Source organism: Pongo abelii, chromosome 6 (assembly GCF_028885655.2).
Source record: "Pongo abelii isolate AG06213 chromosome 6, NHGRI_mPonAbe1-v2.0_pri, whole genome shotgun sequence".
NCBI classification, from domain to species: domain Eukaryota; kingdom Metazoa; phylum Chordata; class Mammalia; order Primates; family Hominidae; genus Pongo; species Pongo abelii.
The window spans coordinates 43261660-43288627 of record NC_071991.2 but is presented as its reverse complement, the minus strand read 5'-3'; the positions used below and the strand labels follow the sequence as shown (position 1 = coordinate 43288627).

Genomic DNA, 26968 nt, shown 5'->3' with positions numbered 1-26968 from the left:
GTTGAAAACTGAACCAAGTTCCCACCTCACCACCACCCATCCTTTTCTTTCTTCTGAATTCACATCTTGGTTAATGCACCACAATTTACACAGGGGCCCCAAGTCAAAATCTTGTCAAAGAACTTTAACTCTTTCCTGTCCCTCCCTCCACAAATTTCATCAGCACCCATGCTCTGCCATTTTGCCTTCCTTAATTGTAGTGTCTGGCTGATGGATGTCAACAAGGCTTTGTTGAATGCCTGTTGTTAAAAATTTGCTCTCTTATTTCCATTGCCATGGCCTTTAATCTCTCACCTAAACTGCTGAAACAGTTTTCCTTTCCTGGGACTCTCATTTCTCCAAGAGCCTGTCAAATTGATTCCTCACTTCAAGCCCATTCAGTCTTTAAAGTCTTCAATATCCTATCATCACCTGCAGAGCAAATGGAAATCCAGTAGCTTCTGAAAGAGTGTAGGGAACGTCATCCAAAATATGGCTCCTTGCTATAAAGACTATTTTGAATTAAAGATCCTTAGAAAACAACAGACTGTAACAGCCCAACAGGTTCTTCTTGCCCACTGCCCAGAAAAGCCAGCGCACTGAGAACAGCAGATTTTGCAGCAAAGAAAGAGTTTAATAATTGCAAGACCAGCTAAGCAAAAGGACAGGAGACATTTCTCAAGTCTGCCTCTTAAGAAACCCAGATGCTAGGGTTTTAAAGATTATTTGGCAGGTAGAGGGCTAGTGAATTAGTGCTACTGATAGGATAGGATGAAATAATAGAAGTATCCAGACTGTCTTTGTGCTAAGTCAGTTTGTGGATGAAAGTTCCTGGGTGGGAGTCAGTTTCTTGGTCTGACTCACAGGTCTGACTGGAATCATTTGGTTGCCATAATGCAAAAGTTTTAAAAATATCTAAAAGACCAGTCTTAGGTTTTGACAATACTGGTGTTACTGGAAAGGGGTCCTGATCTAGACACCAAGAGAAGATCTTGGATCTCATACAAGAAAGAATTCAGGGTCAGTCCATAAAGTTAATGCAAGTGTATTAAGAAAGTAAAGGAATAAAAGAATGGCTACTCCACAGGCAGAGCAGCTGCTTGGGTTGCTCAATCAAGGATACTTATTATCACTTCTTGATTATATGACAAACAAGGGTGAATTATTCAGGAATTTTCTGAGAAAGGTAGACAAGTCCTAGAACTGGGGCTTCCTCCCCATTTTAGACCATATTGGTTAACTTCCTGATGTTGCCATGGCATTTGTAGACTGTCATGGCACTGGTAGGAGTGTCTTTTAGCATGCTAATGCATTATAGTTATCGTACAATGAGCAGTGAGGATGACCAGAGGTTACTGTTACCACTCTTGTCTTCTCCAAATTCTGGAGAAATTCAATAGAGAGAAACAAGTATCCTCCAAATTTTGTTCACAGGAGTATACTTTACTCAATTGCTACAAGCTGTAAATAGCTCAAAAGAAAAGTTCCCTTGATTTTGAAAAACAAAACAAAGGATCAGCAAAAAAAGTGTTTTTTCTTTTTTTGCAAAAAAAAAAAAGCAAAAAAAGTCAAAAACAAAAGAGTATTTTGAGTTGAAGACCCTCAGTTTTAAGCAAAAAAAGTCAAAAACATTACGTCAGTCTTCTATTGGTTCAGATCATGCATTTAACTCCTGTTCTGCTTGATAGTCATGAACATTCCAGCTCTCCATGAGAGTCCTGAAAGTTTTTCCTCTATTCTAATGTACAATCTCCAAAGTTATTAGAAGCCTGTATTCAACAGCACCTGTCAAAGCCCTATAGCTGATTATAAATGACCTTTTGAAGAGGATTAAAATAAAACAACAGTTGTCTGTGGATGACAAAAAGTTTTAGAACAGCTACTAGTAAAGCTACAATGGACTAGCAATTTTGATTACTTCTGTGGAATACAACAATTTTAACACAACAATTATAACTATTAATAACATACACTAAGTCATATCATGATCATAAGAGTTTCCCATAATTTTGGAACATTTACTACTAACATATTTACACAAATAAAGCCCAAAGAAAGCCAAATACCATTTCATATTTGACAATGCATCCTGTATGATTTTTATACCAAATAAGCCAATTTGGACTTTAGAGGACCTACTAACTAAAAGATTAATCAGGTAAGAAAAAGACATAATTTATCATTTGATTTTGGAAAGTTTGTCAAATATCAAATCCCAGGTAACCATAAGTCACTAATTTAGCCAAAATGATAAATCAAAAATTTTTTAAAGGCAGAAACTTTTCCTCATTACAAGAGGAGACCTAGCTTTCCAAACAATGTGTCTCTTTTCTTTACTTTCTTTTTCCTACAGTTTATTCAAAAGGGAAGACAAGGTGAGGAGTGGTGGCTCATGCCTGTAATCCCAGCACTTTGGGAGGCTGAGGAGGCGGATCACAAGGTCAGGAAATCGAGACCATCCTGGCTAACACGGTGAAACCCCATCTCTACTAAAACTACAAAAATTAGCTGGGCATGGTGGCAGGTGCCTGTAGTCCCAGCTACTCGGGAGGCTGAGGCAGGAGAATGGCGTGAACCTGGGAGGTGGAGCTTGCAGAGTGAGACTCTGCCTCAAAAAAAAAAAAAAAAAAGGAAGACAAAAATCTTTCATTTTAAAAAATATTACATGAAAATCTTGTTCAAGAGAGAAAGCCAGTCTTACCCTTGCATTAGTGCACTATTGATGTCAAACCTAATTCTTAATAAAATCTTATAGACAAATCCATCCAATATTAATCAGAATGACCATAAGGTAAGATTCTTATAAACCTTTTATAACCCTTTACAACTTGTTGTTGTTATTGTTAAAGAGCAGAACAATGTTCTAAGAAAACTCTGTTGTGCTCTTATTCCAATGTTCAGTTTATGGAATAACTGAATAATACCCATTTAACTTTAGCCAATATAGTCACACACAGAATCTCTTTCACAATTAATTTTTCATAAATCTTCAACAACTTGTTCAAACCTTTAGATTTTTCCTATCTCACTTAAACAATCCTTTAACCCTCTAAACTTAGGCAAGAAATCCACATTCCCATGCCTTCTTTTGGTAAAATTGCATTCTACTTTCCTTACACGCCTGTGTATAGAACTGTTTCTTCAGTAGTCTCAAATACATGTTGAGCTGTTAACTCTTAGCAACTTTTACTTTTGGTGAAAAAACTGGATAGTAAGCTATTTTAATTATGTACCAGGTGTGGCGCCTGGGGCACCAGACAGAAGTGCAGATAAGGTCTGACTCTTTCCAGCATAGCTAGAGGGTGTGGCTAACCCCACATGTCCTCAGGCCTTAACTAGCTGTTAAGCAGGCAAGTTGAACTGTTTTCAAAAGCTAAAGAAGGTCAAAAGCTTATGACCTTAAAGCATTGAGCAAACCTAATATCTGACTTGCATAATTTAGACCAAATGTCTTAATTTTGAAGATATTTTTATTTTACCAATAATTCTTAAAACTGTCTTTACTTCCCAAAGCTTACCAAAGGCATGTGAACTAAAAGGCATTAGTTTTATTTTTCTGACACATATTTTATTTAAGCACTTATGATTATTATTTTTATTTTTAAGAGGGAGTCTCACTCTGTTGCCCAGGCTGGAGTTTAGCGGTGCAATCTCGGCTCACTGCAACCTCTGCCTCCTTGGCTTAGGTGATTCTCTTGCCTCAGCCTCCTGAGTAGCTGGGATTACAGGCATGGGCTAATTTTGTATTTTTAGTAGAGATGGAGTTTCATCATGTTGGCCAGGTTGGTTTTGAACTCCTGACCTCAGGTGATCCACCCACCTCAGCCTCCCAAAGTGTTGGGATTATAGGCATGAGCCACCACACCTCACCTAAGCACTTATTATTTTTAAGCCAATTAATTGGAAATTTTTCATATATAAACATCACATACACAACACACATAAATACACAGACAGACAGAAGAAGATCCAATAGTTGTAAGATTTTTCATTTGCCAGTTTCTTAATTGGATTATTGGCTTCAGGGTGGAGCTCTTAGAGGGACAGGGCCAGGAAAGCATGCAGTTTCTACAGCCCAATAAGCAGGCACAGCTGGAAGACAAAACAGATCCCAAAAATTAAGGGTCCCATTTTTATATCAGATCCTAGATCCCCAAAAAGAGAAGTGCTACAGAACAAGACAGTGACATGATTTTACCATGCATTTCATTGCAAAATAGCCCAAAGCCCATTCTGTGATTAGCTGATCCCCCATGACAGTCTTATCTCTCAGTGAGAGGGTGGGAATATCTTCATACCTTCCAAGTGGCCAAGAGCATGTTTCTCTGATCCAAACGTGCAAAAAACCATGTGTTTCCCCGTAATTGCCACTAGCTATCCCCAAAAGTATATTTCCTATGTAGTAGTTATTACACACCAAAGTTCTTTCATAATGCAAAGTAATTTCTGATATCTCCAAAAGTCAAAAACATCAGATAATGCATGCAAAACAGATCAGAGCCTTAGATTTTTGAGAGAGATCTATCCACTTTCAATTCTCAAGGTTTCATGAGGAAAACAGATGTTTTTCCCAAAACAGGGTCTATGCCACCTCTCTGTTTTTTTCCAAGGAGTTCCAGGCTGTTAGAGCTTGAATAGCTGCTTTTAATTAAGCTGACTTTTAACCATAGGGCTCTTAAAAAAAAAATTCTTTTAAATTTCTTATTACCCAACTTCAGCCCGACAAAAAGGCCAATATTTCTGGCTTTCAAATTTTACCAAAAGTAACCAATCTGGTGCTCAGAGAAAGAAAAATTCAAGATGGTTCATGGATGAGAAGAGAATTAACAGGTGGTGAAGGTCATACATATATCAGTTAGGAAGGACTCATTCCCTAAATCAGGAACTGAACCCTGAACCCAGGCCACCATTGTGAAAAGACAAAGCCTTAGCCACTGAGCTACAGCCATTAGACAGTTTCCATTGTCCTTCCCAGAAGGAGCCTAGAGCAGTCAATTCTGAGCTTGCAAAGGCTTTTAACTGCTCAAGATAATTTTTAGGGCTATGACATGAGCCCCAAAATTTCTGTCCTCCCGGTGGCAGAGAGAAGGTACCACCACCACACGGTTAAAAGGTCAAGCTTTCAAGAACATTCTTCAACATGTGATCTCTGGGCAAGATGGTCGCCCTGAGTAGGAGAAAAGATAACGAAGGCAAAGAAGAGAAAGGGAGAAAAGCATTCTCAGAGAGGCCAGAGAAAGACCCATTGCAGCGACACCGTAAAGTTCAGGTGGCCGCTCACAGGGGATCTTTTCCAGCAGTCTCATAGTTCTCAGGTTTCCCTTTTTGGGAAGGCAAAAGCTCCCCATGCCTTATGTTCCTGTACATGCCTAATCTTATCACCCATAGTCATCAGCAAAGAGTACAAGGCAGATTAATCCAAAGAAAATACTAGTTAACATCCCATAGTGCCAAATCCTTTCTTAGCTGAGAGGGACTTTACTGAGAGGGGCCTCTAATCCCCGAAATTTTAGAAGGGACTCTAATCTTCCTAAGTTGGGCCTTAAACCCAAGTTTGGTCAAGTGTCCTTCCTTTTATTAAAAGGGGCCTTTAACGCTCTTCGTCTTAGGAGAGACTCTAGCTCTCCTAAATTGGGCCTCTAACTCAATCCCATGCTCTACCCGTGTAAGTGCACCCCACTAACCCAAAGTTGGCCAGTTGGGGCATTCAGACAATTTTCCTTTGGGTCAGAGGTCTCTTCAGTATCATCCCTTTGTGGTCACCAGAAAGATGTTACTGGAAAGGGGTTCCAATCCAGACCCCAAGTGAGGGTTCTTGGATCTTGCACGAGAAAGAATTCTGGGTGAGTTCATAAAGTGAAAGCAAATTTATTAAGAATGGCTACTCCATAGGTACAGCAGCAGCTTGGGCTGCTTGACCAAAGATACTTATCGTTACTTCTAGGTTATATGCCAAACAAGGGGTGGATTATTCATGAGTTTCCTCAGAAAGTGTGGGCAATTCCCGGAACTGAGAGTTCCATTTTAGACCATAAAGGATAACTGTTTGATGTTGCCACGGCATCTGTAAACTGTCATGGCGCTGGTGAGAATGTCTTTTAGCATGCTAATACATTATAATTAGCATACAATGACCAGTGAGGATGACCAGAGGTCACTGTCATTGCCATCTTGGTTTTGGTGGGTTTTGGCCAGCTTCTTTACCACAACCTGTTTTATCAGTAAGGTGTTTATGACCTGTATATTGTACTGACCTGTATATTGTATCTCATCCTGTGACTTAGAATACCTCAACTCCTGGGAATACAGCCCAGCGGGTCTCAGCCTCATTTTACCCAGCACCTGTTCAAGATGGAGTTGCTCTGGTTCAAATGTCTCTGACAGTGATGTCATCTAGAGAAGCAGTTGGGGAAGTTACAAACCTTGTGACCTCCAACTGCATGGTTATTAAACAGTAAGAAATTCTAGGAACAATGACTGGTTATCTTTAAACTACACCTACATCTTGGCAGAATTCAGGCCCCTCCCAAATCCTAAACTTGTGGACTTTCATTAGTCCTACAAGGACAGTTTTGGTCCCCAAGTAAGGAGAGGGTTTGTTTTGGGAAGGGACTGTTATCATCTATGTTTTAAAGTTAACAAAGGTAGTGAGCTAGTGAGGTTAGAAGAAAGATGCAGTTAGCTATGTCATATTTCACCTGAGATCATATTTTTTTTTTTTTTTTGCAAAGGTGGTTTCAAGAATTTTCTCCTACCTACATGAAGACCCAAGGTGCCCACCAAGGAAAATAATTATTTTTCTTTCTCCTCTCTGTTATCTCATCTGGTGAAGAATGTAACCACACCTGAACAGTCCCTTTCACAAGATAATGTCTGGCTGTCAGGCTCATTCAATTTCCAAAGCAAACTATTTACAAGTTGATATTCATTCTCTGATCCATTTATTTTTCCCTAGTAATCATTTATTGCCCCTCAATAGAATTACCTATATTTCCCAACCCCCTAAATTAGCTATGTAAGTACCTGGGCCTCTGTGGAATATTGGGTAATCATTCTGTGATTTTCCCCTCTGCAGACTAATAAATTCATATGCCTTTCCCCTTATTAATCTGCCTTTTATCAGATGATTTTTCAGCAAACTTTCAACAGGCAAAAGGGAAGCTCAAACACATCATCTGTTAAGTTTTGTTCTCTGACTCCTGAGTACCTTTCCACCCTCGTCTCCTCTTATGCCCCCAAACAGAGTCTCTATTACAGCCAACTGTGGCTTTCTCAGAACGCCAGGGTTCTCCAGGTCTCCTTACCTTCCCACTTGCTGCTTTTTCTTCCTTGTATGCCTCACCCCCAGCTGTGTGCCCTGCCTGGAGAACTCCTAGTCATTTCTCAAAACTTTGTTCAAGTATTTTGTGGGAATATGATGACATTCTTTTCCTTTCTGTGCACTCTTTCATCTCCAGTCTCTCAACAGAAGGCATTTATGGTGTTGTCAGATGATTTTTCTCTAATTCTATTAGTAATCTTGTTACAGGAAAGGGGTCCTGATCCAGACCTCAAGAGAGGGTTCTTGGATCTCACACAAGAAAGAATTCAGGGCAAGTCTGCAGTGCAAATAAAAGCAAGGTTATTAAGAAAGTAAAGTGGTGAAAGGACAGCTACTCCATAGACAGAGCAGGATGTTCCCTAAAGTAAGAGGAGGAAGGCATCCACCCTAAATACAATGTTTGTATATATGAGGAGATGTGCTCTGTTACAAGGGTTTGTGATAAAGGATTACTTGTCTTAATTATTATATTTTGCGATAATTTATATTATTATATTTAAAGCAAAATTAGGAATGCCTTTGTTATCCAGATATCAGAATATCTGGACACTCTCAAGTCTGGTCTGTTTAGTAAATATTATTAGTTTTTTCCCTTAACCACAAACATCTAGAGGCCAGGAAGGCCTAACTTTCTGAGAATGCAGCCCAACAAGTCTCAACCTCATTTCTCTAGCCTTCACTCAAAATGGAGTTGTTGTGGTTCAAAAATCTCTGACAATCTCACTATCTTACATTTGCTTATGTATTTGCTGCAGCCACTAGATCAGGAGCTCCTAGCAGCCAGAGCTAGTAAATTCCCCTTTTTCTATTCTAAGTATTGACACCAGTACCTGACACATAGGCAGCACTTGATAAATATTTTCCAATAAATAACCAAATGGTAAGAGTTAGCAAAGCAAAGCATCCAGCCATCTAATATCCCAGAAACATTTTTTTCTTTTTCTAAAGAGAAAATGTGTAGTTTAGAAGATAGTGAGAAGTTATAGTTGCTTATTGCCAAAATGATTAAGAGTTTATAAAGATGCTCATAGAATTTATGCCTTTTACAATGCAAGGCAGTGACATTGATTACCAGGTAATAACCTCAAAAAGAGAGATTCTCAAGAGCTCTTTTGAGGGCTTATAGAACTGCCAAAGTTAAGAAAAGGTTAACTACAGAGAACATGAAGAAGGTCTCTAGGGGGCTAAGGACAGAGAAGTTATTTGGAGTAAAATATGAAGGGCTCCTTTCATTGGAGGGGCACTGGTGAGAAAATGAAACATTGGCAATGAGAATAAGAGCAATAAAGAAGCAGGAGGGGAAAAAAGGCACCAGGAAAAGAAAACAAGTTTAGTTGTGATGCTAGAAGAGATATAAATAATCATGTGAATGGGCAATTATCATCCTAAGATTTGCTTCTTTAAAAATATTTTTAAAACAATGAGACAGACAGTAATGAGATTTTTAAATAGAATCAGGAATTTCCAGTCACATATTTAATTCTTTTATCAGGATAAAGGAAATTAGCTAAGATGTGAACATCACATTTGTCTAAACACTTTATTCTCATGGGGAAAGCCAGGCTGAATTGAGAAGAAAGGACACACAAGACTTGTTAAAGGAAAGGGGTCCCAATCCAGACACCAAGAGACAGTTCTTGGATCTTGCACAAAAAAGAATTCAGGGCGAGTCCACAGTGCAAAGTGAAAGCAAGTTTATTAAGAAAGTAAAAGAATGAATGAATGACTACTCCATAGGCAGAGCAGCCCCAAGGGCAGATGGTTGCCCATTTTTATGATGATTTGCTAAACAAGGGATGGATTATTCAGGCCTCCCCTTTTTAGATAATAGAATGTAAATTCCTGACATTGCCATGGCGTTTGTAAACTGTCATGGTGCTGGTGGGAGTGTAGCAGTCTGGATGACCAGTGGTCACTCTCATCGCCATTTAGGTTTTGGTGGGTTTTGGCCAGCTCCTTTACTGCAAGCTGTTTTATCAGCAAGGTCTTTATAACCTGTATTTTGTGCTGATCTCCTATCTCTTCCTGTGACTTAGAATTCCTTAACTGTCCAGGAATGCAGCCTTGTAGGTTTCAGCCTCATTTTACCCAGCTCCTGTTTAAGATAGATTTTCTCTGGTTCACATGCCTCTCACATTTACTCCCTCCCTTTTGTAAGAGAACCCTTAATCCTAAGGGTTGCAGAGAGACAAAGATCTATCTTCTGTAACTTCTTCAGGCTGAACAGAGGCAATGATATTCCTGCCTAACTATGAGTGTCTCTTGCATTCAGGGAAGGGATGAGTTCAGTGAGAAAGCATCAGTATGGTAAGGTCCATTCATAACTCCTGAGTTTCAACAAAAGGTGATATCTGGAAGATTAATAAGTGTTTAATTTAAGAAAACATTCAGTAAGCTTGTCCTGTGTTCCTACAAAAAGAACTTATTGGTTCACAGGAATAAGCAGCATTAGCCTAAATTGCAGAAACAAACTTAAAAACAACAAATGAGACTAGAATTTAATAAGTGTACCATAGTTCTTGAAACACAATATTTTTCTCTCCAGTTTTCCATTTTTACTAAAGACAAATCATGGTAAGATTGATTTGCTTTATTATATTTGGCCTGGTTATTTGTATTAAGTGTATCAATAATACTTATTTTCACATAGGATCTTTTTAAATGGGCTTTGATGGAACTCTGTTTTATGGAAGGAATCTTACATAAGACTTTTTAAAACCAAGCTCAGCCATGGGTTTGTACCCTCAAACACCCACGAGTTGAGTAAATTCCTTTCCCCTTGTGGACTCAAGATAACTTGGGGCTCCTGGACCTGTCAGAAAGTCACATTCTTTACTTACCACAGCTCAGAAACCCTGTGCAGGGACTGTTGCAGACAAGGTCTGAGGCCAATTCTCCAAGGGGCTTTTGTTGGCTTTAAAAGTCAAGTTTGATTCCTTAAAGGAAAACACACCATTTTAGTTAAAGCATTGGTAAAATAACCAATTTCTCCAATTGTGTCCTGTTACAAAAGAAAACAGATTCTTATTGCATTTATGCAAGTAACTATATTGCCATAAATTAAGAATACGCAAAAATAGTTTCCAAATTTTGGAGGAATCAGGTAGAGAGGAACAAATATGCTCCAAATTTTGTTCACAGGAGTATACTTTACTCAATTGCTAAAAGCTGTAAATAGCTCAAAAGAAAAGTTTCCTTGACCCTGAAAAACAAAACAAAGGATCAGCAGCGTTTTAAGCAAAGTTAAAAAGATTACTTCAGTTTTTGATTGGTTCAGTTAATTCAGTTAACTCCTGTTTGGTATTCATGAACATTCCAGCTCTTCATGAGAGTTCTGACAGTTGTTTCCTCTATTCTAATGTTACAATTTCCAAAGTTATTAGAAACCTGCATTTAAGAACACCTGCTAGAGTTCTATAGTTGATTATAAACCACCTTCTAAAGGGAATTGAAAGAAGGCAACAATTGTCTGTGGATGATAAAAAGTTTTAGGACAGCCACTATTAAAGCCACAATTGATAAGGAAATTTGGTTACTTCTGTGGCGCACAAAATTGTACATAACAATTATAATTATTAATAACATACACTAAGTCATTAGAATTATAGGAGTTTCCTAAAACTTTAAAACATATACCAATAACATATTTATGCAAATATAGCCCAAAGAAAGCAAAACACCATTTTACATTTGATAATGCTTGCTGTATGACCCTTATACCAAATAAGCATAATTTCACCTATACGTTAATGTACTATTAATGTTAAACACAATTTTCAATAAAACCTTATGGACATATTTACCCAATTTTAATGTTTAACCATAAGTTATGATTCTTATAAACCTTTTATAACCATTTACATTTTTGTGTGTGTGAAAGAGCAGATCACTGCTCTAAGAAAAATCTATTGTGCTTTTTTTTTGAGATGAAGTCTCACTCTGTCACCCCAGGCTGGAGTGCAGTGGTGCAATCTAAGCTCACTGCAACCTCCCCCTCCTGGGTTCAAGCGAGTCTCCTGTCTCAGCCTCCCAAGTAGCTGGGACTACAGGTGCACACCACCACGCCCAGGTAATTTTTGTATTTTTTAGTAAAGATGGGGTTTCACCATATTGGTCAGGCTAGTCTTGAACTCCTGACCTTAGGTGATCCACCCACCTCAGCCTCCCAAAGTGCTGGGATTACAGGCATAAGCCACCACTCCTGGCCCTATTGTGCTTTTATTCTAATGTCTAATTCTCAGAAAAAATGAATAATACCCCTTTAACTTTAGCCAATATGTTCACATACAGAATCTCTTACAATTAATTTTTATAAACCTTCCACAACTTGTTTAAACCTTTAGATATTTTTTCTTACTTAAAACAATCCTTTAACAATTTAGGCAGAAAAAAATCCACATTTCCATGACTTCTTATAATCTTTCACCAAAAACACATTTTACTTTCTTTACACACCTTCCATGTAAAATTGTTTCTTTAGTAGTTTCACTTACATATTATAATGTTAACCCTTAGCAACTTTTATTTTTGGTGAAAACTTTGGTAAATTCGAGATTTTAATTGTGTACTAGGTGTGGAGCCTAACCTAGGATACACCAGGCAAAAGTGCAGATAAGAGCTGAGTCTCCAGCATAGCTAAGGGGTGTGGCTAACTCCACATGTCCACAGGCCTTATCATTGCTGTAAAGCAGTCAAGTTGTTCAGTAAGAGTCATAGTGGCATTTCATGAAGCATTTAGGAGGCCTAACAATCTTTGAATTGTATAACGTTTCTTGCATAAATTCCCTTTCACAAATCTTTTCATGACTTACACAGACCGTCTGAGACATTCTTGGACTTTCTGACTTGCCCTAAGCATCTCTCCATTTAAACAACCCGTCATTTTACTTTAGGATAAGAATTCACCATACAAGATCCTTTCTTATATAAAATCTCTTTCTTTGTAATCTTCTTGTATAGCTAGGGGGCATGGCTAATTCCACATGTCCCCAGACCTTATCTAGAATCTAACGGCTTTAAGGTAGGTAAATTTTTTTAAAAGCTAAAGAGGCAGTTTATGACCTTAAAGCATTTAGCAAACTTAATATCTGACCTACATAATTTAGTCTAAATATTTTTATCAATACTTTTTGAAGCTGTTTTTATTTCCCAAAGATTACTAAAGTTACATGAACTAAAAGGTATTACAGTTTTTATTTTGCTTTCAAGATATTTAAGTGCTTATTTTTGTTTAAGCCAATTAATTAGAGCCCTTTTATATAAACATTACCCACAACACATATATAGCTACACAGAAAGACAGAAGATTACTGCAGTAATTGCAAGTTTTTTTATTTGTTAGTTTTTAAGTTTCTTAATTGGATTACTGGCTTTAGGGTGGAGCCCTTGGAAAAACAGGGCAAGGAAAGGAGTCTCTGGTGCCTCCTGTTTTTCCCAAGGAGCCCAGGCTCTAAGAGCTTGAATATCTGCTTTTAATTAAACTGATTTTTAACCATAGCACTCTTTAATAAAAGTTCTTTTAGAATTTCTTATGCCAAACAGCCAGTATTTGTGGTTTTTGAACTTTATCAAAGGTAATCTCCCAGATGCTTAGAGAAAGGAAAATTTAAGACAGTCCAAGGAGGAGAAGAGAGTAGACAAGGTCATGTATATATGAAACCAGAAATAACTTAATTCCTGGGTGAGGAATCGAACCCAAACCACCACTGTGAAAGTGCAAAACTTTAGCTACCAAACTACAGCACAGGGCAGTCTCCATTTTCTTTCCCAGAAGTAGTCTAGAGTAGTTAATTTTGAGCTTGAAAAGGCTGTTAACTATTTAATGTGATTTTTATAGTTAACTATGACTGGAACCCTAAAATTCCTGCTCCTTGGAAGGCAGAGACCTAGAGAAAGTACTGCCACATGGTTAAAAGGTCAAGCTCCCAAGGACATAAAACAAGGTGGAGACTTCATCCAGTTTTTTTGTTTGTTTCAGGGATCTGCAACCAAGTTTGTTACTGACCAGCTTGCTAGGTCATCTTGAAAAGCGGGCTTACAGGTACTCTAAGCTCGTGTTTTATCCTAAAGTACCCCTTGACACAGAAAAAGGAATTCATAGCACAAAACACACCAGCTTAAGACTAGCCTTAGAATTCTTTTTCGCATTAATCCCAACTTTTACAGAGGAGATAAACACTGATTTTTTTTTCCCATTCGTTCAACCATTTGCACAGAGAGAGAGAAACCAGAAACCTGACTGGTAAGAAATTTTACCCTTTTGCTGGCATGCCAGGCTTCTGGGTTCCCTTTCCCTGGGTGGCCCTAGTGACTGGGCTTGCGAAACCATCACCCTGTGGGCCAAGCCACATCATAAAGGAAAATTATTTTTTTCATTATGGTCAGAACAAAATATGTATGATGAAACATAGACATTATCCACTCTGCTTAGCACCCAATATTAAACTGTCAAGGCTTAAATTTGCCCCCAGATGGGCCCTGTCATCTTTAATCCAACCTTTGACTTGGAGTTTCAACACATGGCCTCTGGGCAAGAGGAAAATACAGGGAAGGAAAAGTAGAGAAGGAAGGTACTTCCTGTGGCAGGGTGGGGAAGGTGAAGAGCTTAGGGAGGCCAGAGAAAAGACCTACTCATTGAAGCTGACAGTGAAAACTTCAGGCAGCTCCTTGTCAGTAGCAAAGGGATCTTTTCCTGCAGTCCCATCAGCTCTCAAGTTTCCCCTTTTAGGGAGGAAAAAACTCCCCATATCCCACGATCCTGTACATGCTTAACTCTGTCACCCACAGCCATCAGCAAAGAGTGCAAGGAAGATTAATCCAAAGAGAATAGCAGTTAACCCCCCATAGTGGCAAACCTGTTCTTAGCCAAGGGGGACTTTACCCAAGAGGAGCCTCTAACCTCCTAAATCTTAGAAGGGACTCTAATCCTCCCAAGTAGGGCCTCTAACCCAAGGTTGGTCAAGCGTCCTTGCCTTTTATTAAGGGGGGCCTCTAACCTACTCTGTCTTATGAGAGAACTCTAACTCCCCCAATTTGGGCCTCTAACCCAATCCCGTTCTTTACATGGGTACCCCACCACTTACCCAAAGTCATCCAATCAGTGCTGCAGTCTATTTCCTTTGGGACAGGAGGTCTCCTCAGTATTGTCCCTTTTGTGGTTCACGAGAAAGATGTTACTGGACCCCACCACTTACCCAAAGTTAGCCTTTGGGTCTGGGTTTTCCACAGTATAGTCCCTTCTGTGGTCACCAGAAAGATGTTACAGGAAAAGGGTCCTGATCCAGACCCCAAGAGAGGGTTCTTGGATCTTGCACAAGAAATAATTCAGGGCAAGTCCACAGTGCAAAGTGAAAGCAAGTTTGTTAAGAAAGTAAAGGAATGAGAGAATGGCTACTCCATAGACAGAGTAGCCTCGAGGGCTGATAGTTGCCCATTTTTATAGTTATTTCTTCATGATATGCTAAACAATGGGTGAATTATTTATGCCTCCCCTTGTTAAACCATATAGAGTAAATTACTGACATTGCCATGGCATTTGTACTCTGTCATGGCGCTGGTGGGAGTGTAGCGGTGAGGATGACTAGAGATCACTCTCATCACCATTTTGGTTTTAGTGGGTTTTGCCCGGCTCCTTTACTACAAACTGTTTTATCAGCAAGGTCTTTATGACCTGTATTTTGTGCTGACCTCCTATCTCATCCCGTGACTTACAATGCCTTAACCGTCTGGGAATGCAGCCTCGTAGGTTTCAGCCTCATTTTACCCAGCTCCTGTTTAAGATGGAGTTGCTCTGGTTCACATACCTCTAACAGACTGATCTTGACAAGTCACAGATCTCTAGATGAAATTTCCTAAAATGCAGCCAGTAGACTTCCTAGTTTTTAATATATCAGTAAGAGAGAATTGTACTGGGCATTCAACTAGCTACACTTTCAATATACACAAATGGCCCTTTCCCAGAACACCGACCTTCTTCCAGAAGATCTGCTTAGGAACATGCTCCCAGGCCCTCTGAATGTGGGTTCAGGGAGCCAGAACCCACATTCTCCTTTGGCAAATGGTTTGTTTGTTTTTTGGAGTCTGTTTTGCAGGAAATGGAGTTGTCCTCCCCTGAAGAACCATTGTGACCTATTCAAACCTCGATCTGCTGCAGCACTGTGTTTGAAAAACTGTTAACACCAGAAGCCAAGATCTCTTCTTTTCCTTACCCTCACTATATACAGAGCAATTACTGAGTAAGACCAACAGTGGCATCTCAAAGGTAGCAGGAAATTGCATCAGACTGGGCAGGACCAATTATATTCAAGAATGATACTGAGCCATAGCGACAGAAGAAAGGACAACAGAAAATAGGCTAGTGGATTTTCCAGATTCTCCACTTACCTCTCCAGGAGGTACTTAGAAGCAACACTGGATCCGTTGAACTAAGACTTCTTTAGACTGAGTTTTAATGTATTTGAAGAGGGAGTAGGAGAAAGCTCTGAGATATTTAGTGAGCTTCCTGAGATGGCCATATATTTATAGCTCCAAACTGTTTAATTAGAGGATATCACAAAGGAATAGTTTTCAAAGCACTAGAATCATAACTCTCATATAAATATAAAATGAACATGTGTCAAAGACTTTCAGTTAACCTATAAATTAATAATGGAACCAGTAAGATGTTAAAACTGCTTCAGGTGAGAATGTGATTTACAAAGGCTTATATTCTCTACTGGACAAATTCATTTGAATAGCTATGAACAGGAATCATTTGAATTGCTGTAGACAGGAATTCTTTCCATTATGATCAACCTTCTAGATGTTAACTTCTCCTGTACAATATTTGCTAATAGTTAAGTGAAAGTTGAACATTATTATAAAATGAGATAATTCCCAGAGGAGGGTTCGCTAGGTAATGCTTGGCATTTCACTGAAAGGCACCCAGGAATCCTTTCTTTTTTTTCTATTTCCACGTCTTTAACATTGTAAAAAAGTGTTCTAAAATCAGACATGATAACTATTTTTCTCCCTCAACTGTCCAGCTGCTCCTAAGATATAAGATGCTCGTCATTGTTAAGGGAATTTTTAGGCAAGAGAGCTAACACACTAAAATATACAAAGAAATAAATATAGAAAAACATTGTGAAAGACTTTAAAATGAACCCAGAAACTACTGGAGTTCTGTCTAATGGATCCATCCAGATTATCTTTACCTTTTTTTTTTTTTTTTTGGTCTTTGGGCTATTTTAAAATTATTTATGTTTGTGGAAAATGAGTAATAATGCAAATTATCTTTGTTCCTAGAAATGCATATTCATTATGCCCAGTATAATGCAATTGATTACTACTCTGTGGATAGACCTATTTTCCATATATTTGTAAATTCATTTCAGCATTTTGTATTTGCCTATGTGTGTACTGTGTTAATGTGTTTACATGTATGTACCATATATGTAACTGGTAGTAGCTTTGAACTGGTAGGAGAAGGCAAAAATACTGTTTTTTATCTTCATGGAATATTTGTATGTTGACAAAAAAAAAACAAACTCTGTAAAATAGCTAAAGAGTTTTATTCCGATTCAATATGAGGGGCCATGGCCCTGGAAACTGTCTCAAGACGTCCTAAGAAAGTGTGCCCAAGGTGGTCGGATTACAGTTTGCTTTTATACATTGTAGGGAGACAGGAATTGTAGGTAAAATCATAAATCAATACATGGAAGGTGTACATTGGTTCAACCTAAAAAGACAAGATATCTTGAAGTGGGGGCTTACAGGCTGATATGGTTTGGCTCTGTGTTTCCACCCATATCTCATGTTGAATTGTAAACCCCACGTGTTGAAGAAGGGGCCTGGTGGGAAGTGATTGAATCATGGGGGCGGACTTCCCGCTTGCTTTTCTAGTGACGGAGTTCTCATGAGCTCTGGTTGTTTAAAGTGTGTAGCACTTTACTTTCTCTCTCTCTCCTGTTCCATCATGGTAAGATGTGCTTGCTTCCCCTTCAACTTCCATCATGATTGTAAGTTTCCTGAGGCCTCCCAGCAATGCTTCCTGTACAGCTTGCAGAACTGTGAGTCAATTAAACTTCTTTTCTTAATAAATTATCCAATCTCAGGTAGTTCTTTGTAGCAATGTGGGAACAGACTAATACACAGGTCATAGGTGGATTCAAACATTTTATGGTTGGCAATTGATTGAAAGAATTAAGCTTTGTCTAAAGGCTGAAGCCAGTAAAAGGGAGTGTTTGAGTTAAGATAAGGGGGTTGTGAAGGCCAAAGTTTTAGTTATGTAGATGAAGCCTCCAGGTAGTAACTTTAGAGAGAATAAATAACAAATGTTTCTGTTTGAAGCTTAAAAGGTGTTAGACTCTTAGTCTAAAAGACTAAGGTGTTATTCTCTTATTCTCAGAGAGAATAAATAACGGCAAATGTTTCTGTTTGAATCTTAAAAGCTGTTAGACTCTCCTAAATCCAGGAAAGCCCTGGCTGCATTAATGGAGATTCTCTAGATACAAATTTCCTTCATGAAAGTTGGCTTTGCAGAGCCATTTCAAAACATGTCAAAGAAATATATTTGAGATAAAATATTAGTATTTCCTTCAGAGTCTGCTATCTGTCATGTCAGTCAGGTTGGAATTTGATACCTTATTGCCACAGAGTCCATTCTGTCAATCTTATGATCTGACAGATCATGCTGGTCAATGCTGGTCAGTTGTGCCTAAACTCCAAAAGGCAGGGGGTATAACAAGGTGTGTTCATTCTCCCTTCCCTTCCCATCACAGCCTGGAATGCAGTTTTTCAGGTTTCTTTGCAGTCCCTTTAGCCAAGAGGGAGTGCATTCAGTTGGTTGGGGGACTTATGTTTTTATTTTGGGTTTACATTCATAAATGTGTTTTTCTAAATTTTTTCTCTGTCAAGATTAACTGTATAATTAAAAAAATGCATCCCAATTTTAAAAATCATTCAAGAGATTAAGGAACACACACATTCCAGACCATTTCCTGTTTTCTCAACTTGATGCTTAGGAAAGTGTTGTATAGGCATCAGGAGACCAAGAAGAGTGGGAAGCCTAATTGGCACATCCAATTCTGGAAACTTGGGATCCAAAGTCATTTATCGGGATAATTCCGTATGTGGCTCTGATAGGCCTTCTTGGAGAATTAATGAAAAGAAATTAAGGTGGGGTTCTTGGACACTCAAATATAGACTCCTAAATAAAGTTGACAAAGTCTTCCCCTAACTTGAGAGCAGAGTGCCCAAGTAAACAGGGAAAACACCTCAGGGTAGAATAATCCCTAGGTTCGTTTTGTGGATGCTGCATTTGAATCCTGGTTAGAGGTGAGCATAAAGGAAACACTTTAGTTAGTTTCTTTAAAATGTCCTTGGTTCTTCTGGAGAGAATTTGACACAATGTGCTCCAGAGCAGGGCTATTGCAATAGAAGGTGCTACAATATCCTTTGAATAGCCTGCATGCATACACCAGGAAAATTTAAAAGGTCAACACTGGTAGCAGAGAGAATTCTTTCATTGATGATCTGTAGACTTGGAACCAATGAGAGTCACTAGGGGAATGTTGAACGAAGTCATGGCGTGCAGGATAACATGGCTTAGTTCAGGCAGGGAAGTAAGACAGCCATAAAGGACCATTTCTGTGGGCTACCAAGGACTCTGCCAGGGAAATGACGTAGACTTGAGGGGAGTCTCAGTGACTCTGCAAAGTGGGGCCTGAAAATGCCAGATCAATGAGTTTATTCCCGGTCTTTGAATTCCTCACATCTTTTTGTCAGAGCCTGGGGGAGCAGAGTAATATTTGTGCTATCCCCGTGACTGTTAGTGGATCCTTAACTTTTCACCATTGCTGAGGCTAGTGTGACCAGAGGAAGCAAGAGTTGGCCAAAAGATATGGCCAAAAGATTCTAACAGAGTTTTAGGAGAGTATTGTAGACATGGATCAAAAGGAAACTTTCGGGCCAATGGAAAATTAAAACACAGAAGAATAGTCACTTTTTTAAAATTTATTTTTTGAGACAGAGTTTTGCTCTGTCACCCAGGCTGGAGTGCAGTGGTATGATCATGGCTCACTGCAACCTTCATCATCTGGGCTCAAGCAATCATTCTACCTCAGCCTTTTGAGTAGCTGGGACCACAAGAGTGTGACACCATGCTCAGCTAATTTTTGTGAGTGTTTTGTTTTGTTTTGTTTTGTAGAGATCGGTTCTTGCTAGGTTGCCTAGGCTGGTCTCGAACTCCTGGGCTCAAGCAACCAGCTCAATTCAGCCTCCCAAAGTGCTGGGATTATAGGCATGAGCTACCTGCTCAGTCAATAGTCATTTTTCTTTTTATTTGTTTCTTTCTATTTGTTTCTTTCTATTTTTATTTCTTCTTACTTTAAAGAAAGTAAATTGTGTGTGAGGTTGTAGACTAAAATGTTTACCTCCCCTCAAATTCATGTTGAAGGCCTAATCCCTAATGTAATTGATGATATTTGCAGGCAGGGCATTTTGGATTTAATAGGTTCAGATGAGATCTTGAGGATGGAGTCCCCATGTTGAGATTAGTGTTGTTATTAGAAGAGGAAGAAATCAGAGCCCTCTCTCTCCCCATACACATACACCAAGGAAAGACCAATGAGCACATAGCAAGAAGACAGCTACAAGACAGGAAGAGGGCCTTCACCAGACACCAAATCTGCTGGCACCTTGATCTGAGACCTCCCAGCCTCCAGAACTGTGAGAAATATTTGTTGTGTAAGCCATCAATACATATACATATATAGAATACAGCCACCACCGAATCCTATCCAATCCCATTCTCTCTCCGGAAGAAAATTCTATTATCAGTTGTCTGTATACAAATGAGATTGTTTGGATTTGTGTCTTCACCCAAATCTCATGTCAAACTGTAATCCCCAATGTTGGAAGAGGAGTTTCGTAGGAAGTGATTGGATCATGGGGGCAGAGGTCCCTCCTGCTGCTCTCATAATAGTGAGCAAATTCTCATGAGATCTGGTTGTCAAAGGTGCATAGCACCTCCTTCTTCTCTCTCTTCCTCCTGCTCTGGCCATATGAGGTGCCTGCTTTCACTTTCTGCCATGACTGTAAGTTTCCTGAGGCCCCCAGCCATGCTTCTTGGAGAGCCTGCAGAACCATGATCCAATTAAACCCATTTTCTTTATAAATTACCCAGTCTCAGGTAGTTCTTTATAGCAGTGCAAGAATCGACTGATATAGCCTGTCTTGGACTTTTTCTTTTTCTTTTTTTTTTTTTTTTTTAGATGGAGTTTTCGCTCTTTTTGCCCAGGCTGGAGTGCAATGGTGCGATCTCGGCTCACCACAACCTCCGCCTCCTGGGTTCAAGCGATTCTCCTGCCTCGGCCTCCTGAGTAGCTGGGATTACAGGCATGCACCACCATACCCAGCTAATTTTTTGTATTTTTAGTAGAAACAGAGTTTCACCATGTTGGTCAGGTTAGTCTCGAACTCCCGACCAGGTGATCTGCCCATCTCGGCCTCCCAAAGTGGTTTTTTTTTTTTTTTTGAGATGGAGTCTCACTCTGTCACCCAGGCTGGAGTGTAATGGTACGATCTCGGCTCACTGCAACCTCAGCCCTCTGGATTCAAGTGATTCTCCTGCCTCAGCCTCCTGGGTAGCTGGGATTACAGGTGCCTGCCACCGTGCCCAGCTAATTTTTTTGTATTTTTAGTACAGATGAGGTTTCACCAGCTTGGCCAGGCTGGTCTTGAACTCCTGACTGCATGATCCACCCGCCTCAGCCTCCCAAAGTGCTTGGATTACAGGTGTGAGCCACCGCACCAAGCCCTGTCTTGGACTCTTTCTATGTATTTTCACTTACTTACATTATTCTCCTTGGAGGTATATTACTTAACCTCTGTGCCTCACTTTTTTCATCTCTAATGTGGATAATAATAGTTTACTTTCTAAGAAGCAATTGTGGGTTTCCAATGAGGTAGCATATATAAAGTCATTGTTACAGTGATGGGCACATTGGGAGTTTTCAAACATTCTTAAGTCTGAATCTTGCTATATAGTTGGGTTTTATTTTCTGTTTTTTACACAAGTGGAATCATGCTCTTCATGTCTTTGTGAAACTTGCTTTTTCATTTAGCAATATATCTAAGATATCTTTTATGTCCAAATATGTAGCTCTACCTCCATCTTTATCATTATTGTGTAATTTTTGTTTGTTTATTTTGAGAGGGAGTCTCGCTCTGTCACCCAGGCTGGAGAACAGTGGCGCGATCTCGGCTCACTGCAAACTCTGCCTCCCGGGTTCAAGGAATTCTGTCTCAGCCTCCTGAGTAACTGGGACTACAGGTGCACGCCACCATGCCCAGCTAATTTTTATATTTTTGGTAAAGATGGTGTTTCACGATATTGGTCAGGCTGGTCTCGAACTCTTGACCTTAGGTGATCCACCCACCTCAGCCTCCCAGTGTGTTGGGATTACAGGCGTGAGCCACCGCGTGAAGCCATTATTGTGTAATATTTTATGGGATGACTATACCACAGAAAATTTACCATTTCATTTTGTTAAGTTTGCTGTCAATTCATCAGAGTAACAGATAATACTTCAATAAACCCTGTTGTATAAACATATGGATTATTCTCCAGGATAAATACTTAGAAGAGGAATTCCTGCACAGAAGGCTATGGTCATCACTAATTTTGATAGACATTATGGTTCTTAAAAAAATAACTTGTACAGGGACAAATTATATCTTTCCTAACCATATTAATTTGGGTTTTTCCACTTTTATTTCAGTGAGGTCTAGGGACACAGCTTGTCATACTTAATGTGAGGCATGAGAATCCGATTGGTATCAGTGTGTATGGCCCATTTGTTACTAACACTTTCATACACATTGTATCTACAACAAGAATGTGGAATCACAGTCCTGTCTTAGAAAGAGGGCACAGTTCACTATAGAATATAAAATTAGAGCTCATGTGGATTACAGATAGGAGTCCTAAAAATCCCCAGGTGTAAAGAACATAGTCATAGCAACCAGAATTGTTATTATAAGAAAACAAAATAAAATTTTCTGGGGGCAGTTGGGCTGCCTTCTTAACTCTCTTCTTTCAGCCCACTGGGCACCCCTTTAGCAGCTGGTAACATTCTTAACAGAATTAGAGGACAGAAAGGAAGTCAACCAATCTGCTTCTTCCATGCCTTCAACAAGCCTGCACCAAGCCATCAGAATGTGATGTCCCTCTGACACCAACCATCTGTTCTCAAACTCTCCAGCCACTGTTGAGAATTCACTCTTATATTTAGTGATTCTGTGTAAAGCAGTCATTGCTTTTCTAGGAGAAATTAAATAATGATGACCAAAGAAACAAAGACTATAGTACATTATTCCCTCAGCAAAAGCTCTTCAGATGTTTCAAGGCATTTATTTTATTGACAATCATACTTTTCTTTCTTCAAATCTTATCTTCCCATGAAGATAAGGGAACACTTTAACTCTTCTTTACACTATTCATATGATTTCTTTTCAAGTTTTCTATAGGCCATTTGGTGTGAAACTAAGAATTTTAAAAGCATCCAATCAGATAATAGTTTTATAAAATGTGAGTGTTTTTTCTTTTTCTTTTTGTTTTTTGGTTTGTTTTGCAATACACTGGTGAATTCCAATAAGAAATTTTCAACATTAGAAGTGTGATACCATATTTACTGATTTATTAAGAAGAACTTATTTTTGTTTGTTTTCTTTTCATTTTAGCAATTCTCTGCAAAAAAGCAGATAACTTATTTCTCAATTCTAAATGCTATTTTGCCTTCACAGTCCTATATTAAGACCCTGAAGTCATACTCTTCAAATAAGGGTGACACATTGTAAAGGAGGAAAATAGAGAGAGAGAAAGAAGAAAAACACAGAATGATAAGGAGATTAAAATGTTTTTTTCTAAATGTCTCTATAGTTTTAACTAGTTTATAATTAATAAATCACTTGGAGTAGCCTGACGTATTTGATTATACAAACCACATTTTATAAGTTTATCTTGGACCCCAGGAAGTTTCAGTGCTCAAAGATAGATGTTCTTTTTTTTTTTTTTTCTGGCTTGATCCTTTTTAAATGGCCCAGGTGAGGGTTTCCTTGCACATACTTTAAGCAGTTTAGAGGTTAATTGTGGCCATGCATTATGGTTTAAAACTCTCTGTCTCCTGGGGTTTGAGTGCCAAGGAAGAGTGCTCAGGGGGAGATTTCAATAAAGAATATTCCTCTTCCCACCCAACTTCAACTTAACATCGGAAATGTAGACAGACAGATGAAGAATCCAGACGAGACCAACGTGCTAGCTTTGTTATCAATAAAAACGAGTCTGGGTGACATGGTTTAGATATAGGACGAATGGTCTTGCTGAGACTTCTCCCCAAATGAGGCCAACTTAGCCAGTCACAGGGCGTGCTGAGCAGGAGCAGGTCCATGGTGGAGAGTGCCCTGAGAAACACCTTCCTCAGGAAGGGACTGAACCAAGCCTGGGAAGCCAGCAGTATAACGCCGAGGAAGTTCTTTCACATGATAACAGGAGGGGTGAAACATATGTGATAGTTTCACTGTAACATTTGGCTATTTTTTTGTTGTGATAAAATACACCTAACTTGAAATTTACCATTTTAATCACAAGGTGCACTTTTAATGCAAACCTTTTAAAGTGCACAATTCGGTGGCATTAAGTACCTTCACAGTGTTGTACAGATGTTACCACTATCACCAGAACATTTTCATCAACTCTCCAAAAAACTCCTTGTGCATTAAGTAGTCACTCCCCTGCCCCCCAGCCTTTGGCAGCCACCAGTCTGCATCCAGTCTCTATGGATTTATCTAGTCTAGATGTTTCATATAAATGAAATCACACAATATTTGGCCTTTCGTATCTGGCTTCTTTCATTTTGCATGGTGTCTGCAAGCTTCATTCATGTTGTAGCATGGATTGGAACTCCACTTTTTATGGCTGAATAATATTCCATTGTATGAATATACCACATTTTGTCTCTGTTAATCTGTTGATGAACAGTTGAATTGTTTCCACCTTTTGGCTTTTGTAGATAATATGCTGTGAACATTTGTGTACAAGTTTTGGCTTGAACTTCTGCTTTCAGTTCTTTTGTGCATATACCCAGGAATGAAATTGCGTGTGTCTTGTGGTAATTTTATATTTAACTTTTTGAAGAATCACTAAGCTTTTCCACAGCAGCTGCGCCATTTTACATTTCTACCAGCAATGTATGAGAGTTCCAGTCTCTCTACATCCTCCCCAATACTTGTTTTCCTTTTTGTACTCATACAGCCATCCTAATGTGTGTGAAATGGTAGCTCATTGCGGTTTCGATTTGCATTTCCCTAATGACTAACGATTTTGAATGCCTTTTCATGTGCTTGTTGGCCATTTGGATAACTTCTTTGGTAAAATGTCTTTTCAAGTTTTTTGACCACTTTTTAATTGGCTGGTTTGACTTTTTGTTATTGAGTTGTAAATGCTCTTTACGTATTCTGAATAACAGACACTATCATATATATAATTCACAAATATTTTCTTCCATTCTATGGATTGTCTTTTCCCTCTCTTGATAGTATCCTTCAATGCATAAAATTTTTAATTTAGATGAAATCCAACTTACCTATCCTTCTTTTGTTCCTTATGCTTTTGATGTCATATCTAAGAAAATATTGCCAAAGCTAAGATGATAAAGATTTATCCCATGTTTTCTTCTAAGAGTTTCATAGTTCTAGCTCTGAAATCTCACTGATTTTCCAAAAATAAAACAAAACCAAAACTTTTTCTAAACATCAACTTTACTGAAGTGTAATTTACATATGTTAAAATGCACTCATACCATTTGACCCAGCAATCCCATTACTGGGTGTATACCCAAAGGATTATAAATCATTCTACTATAAAGACATATGCACACATATGTTTATTGCAGCACTATGTACAACAGCAAAGACTTGAAACCAACCCAAATGTCCATCAATGATAGACTGGATAAAGAAAATGTAGCACATATACACCATGGAATACTATGAAGCCATAAAAAAGAATGATCATGTCTTTTGCAGGGACATAGACGAAGCTGGAAGCCATCATTCTCAGCAAACTAACACAAGAGCAGAAAACCAAACACCGCATGTTCTCACTCATAAGTGGGAGGTAAACAATGAGAGCACATGGACACAGGGAGGGGAACATCACACACCGGGGCCTGTCAGAGGGTGGGGGAAAGTGGAGGGAGAACATTAGGACAAATACCTGATGCATGTGGGGCTTAAAACCTGGTGATGGATTGATAGGTGCAGCAAACCACCACGGCACATGTATACCTATGTAACAAACCTGCACATTCTGCACATGTATCCCAGAACTTAAAGTAAAATTTAAAAAATGCACTCAATTTTAAGTATACAATTTAATGAGTTTAGACAAGTGTCTACCCCAATTAACCACAATAAAGACATGAACATTTCCATTACCCCAGAAATCTTCCTTGACCCGCTTGCAGTCAGTCTTCCTGACCCTCCCATCTATGCAATCACTGATCTGATTTGTATCACTATAGATGAGCTTTATCTGGACTAGAATCTCATGTAAATAAAGTCATACAAACGATGAACTCCTTTGTGTCAGATTTTTTTCTCAGCATAATATATTTTGATTGATTTATGTTATTGCTTCTATTAGCAATTTGCTCCATTTTATTACTTAGTGGTATTTGATTGGATAGATATACTACAACTTATTTATCCTTTTACCTTTCGGGATGAATACTTTTTTTTTTTAATAAAAATAATGTTTGTGTATCCACTTCATTATAAAACCAAAACAGGTTTTGGATAGAAAAATTAAAACATGTAGGCCACAAAGAGGCAAAAAATTATAAAACTCATATTTTACTATGGAAATGTTAACACTTTGATGTATAGCTTCAGAACTCTTTCTGGGGCTGTGTATAGGTATGTTTCTATTTATAAGATATTTGAAACTTTTTCCAACTTTTTTTCCTGAAATTTACCTAAAGCTCCAATGCTGAAATTAAAAAAAAAGTAAGCACTAAGGTCCCCTAATGAGCCTAATGAGACAAAGAGTCAATCCCTGAGACTAGACACCTTATCCCAAGACTTAGTAAGAGGTGACAGAATCCTCACCCCCATGGCCAGGCACCATCCCAATGCTCCTTCCTTCAGAGTCTGTGTAAGCAGAGGAAGGGGGAAGTATTGAGATTGTTGGCTTTGTAGGTTATTTAGATTTAGAGTAAGAATAATTTTGTGTGTGTCTTTTTGTCTGGTGAGGTGGTCATGCACTTTCCTCTTCAAAGTCAAGTGGGGCAGCTCCAAAAGAATTACTGAAGCAGCTTGGGAGTATTTGCAACAAGGAATGACTGGCCTATGCTCCAATTGGATGTCTATTCAGGTGGAGGACTGGCTTGCCTGACTCTGCCTAATTAGAAAAGGAAATGAACATAAGAGAGAGAGCAGGGTACCAAGAGGGGATGTCAGTGGGGCCGCTTGCATCTGCATAGTGGCACTGGCATGTCCTGAAGGTCTGTGCCTCCTGTGTGCTCACGGGGAAACAGCAGAAAGGACGTGAGTAGAGCTCATCTTGCCCCACTTAGAAAGGGATCCAGGAGGAGAGCCCATGTGATTGAGCATGGCAGGAATTGACAG

At 38.9% G+C, this 26968-nt stretch overlaps 1 long non-coding RNA gene across 1 annotated transcript in view; it reads right to left on the bottom strand.

Annotated features, from left to right (window-relative positions):
- Positions 1 to 26968, bottom strand: part of LOC134761722 (uncharacterized) — a 70561-nt gene that overhangs the window by 18361 nt on the left and 25232 nt on the right. The window contains exon 2 of the long non-coding RNA XR_010140786.1: positions 10141 to 10236. This is a non-coding gene — a long non-coding RNA (uncharacterized LOC134761722). The remainder of the gene's footprint in view (positions 1 to 10140; positions 10237 to 26968) is intronic.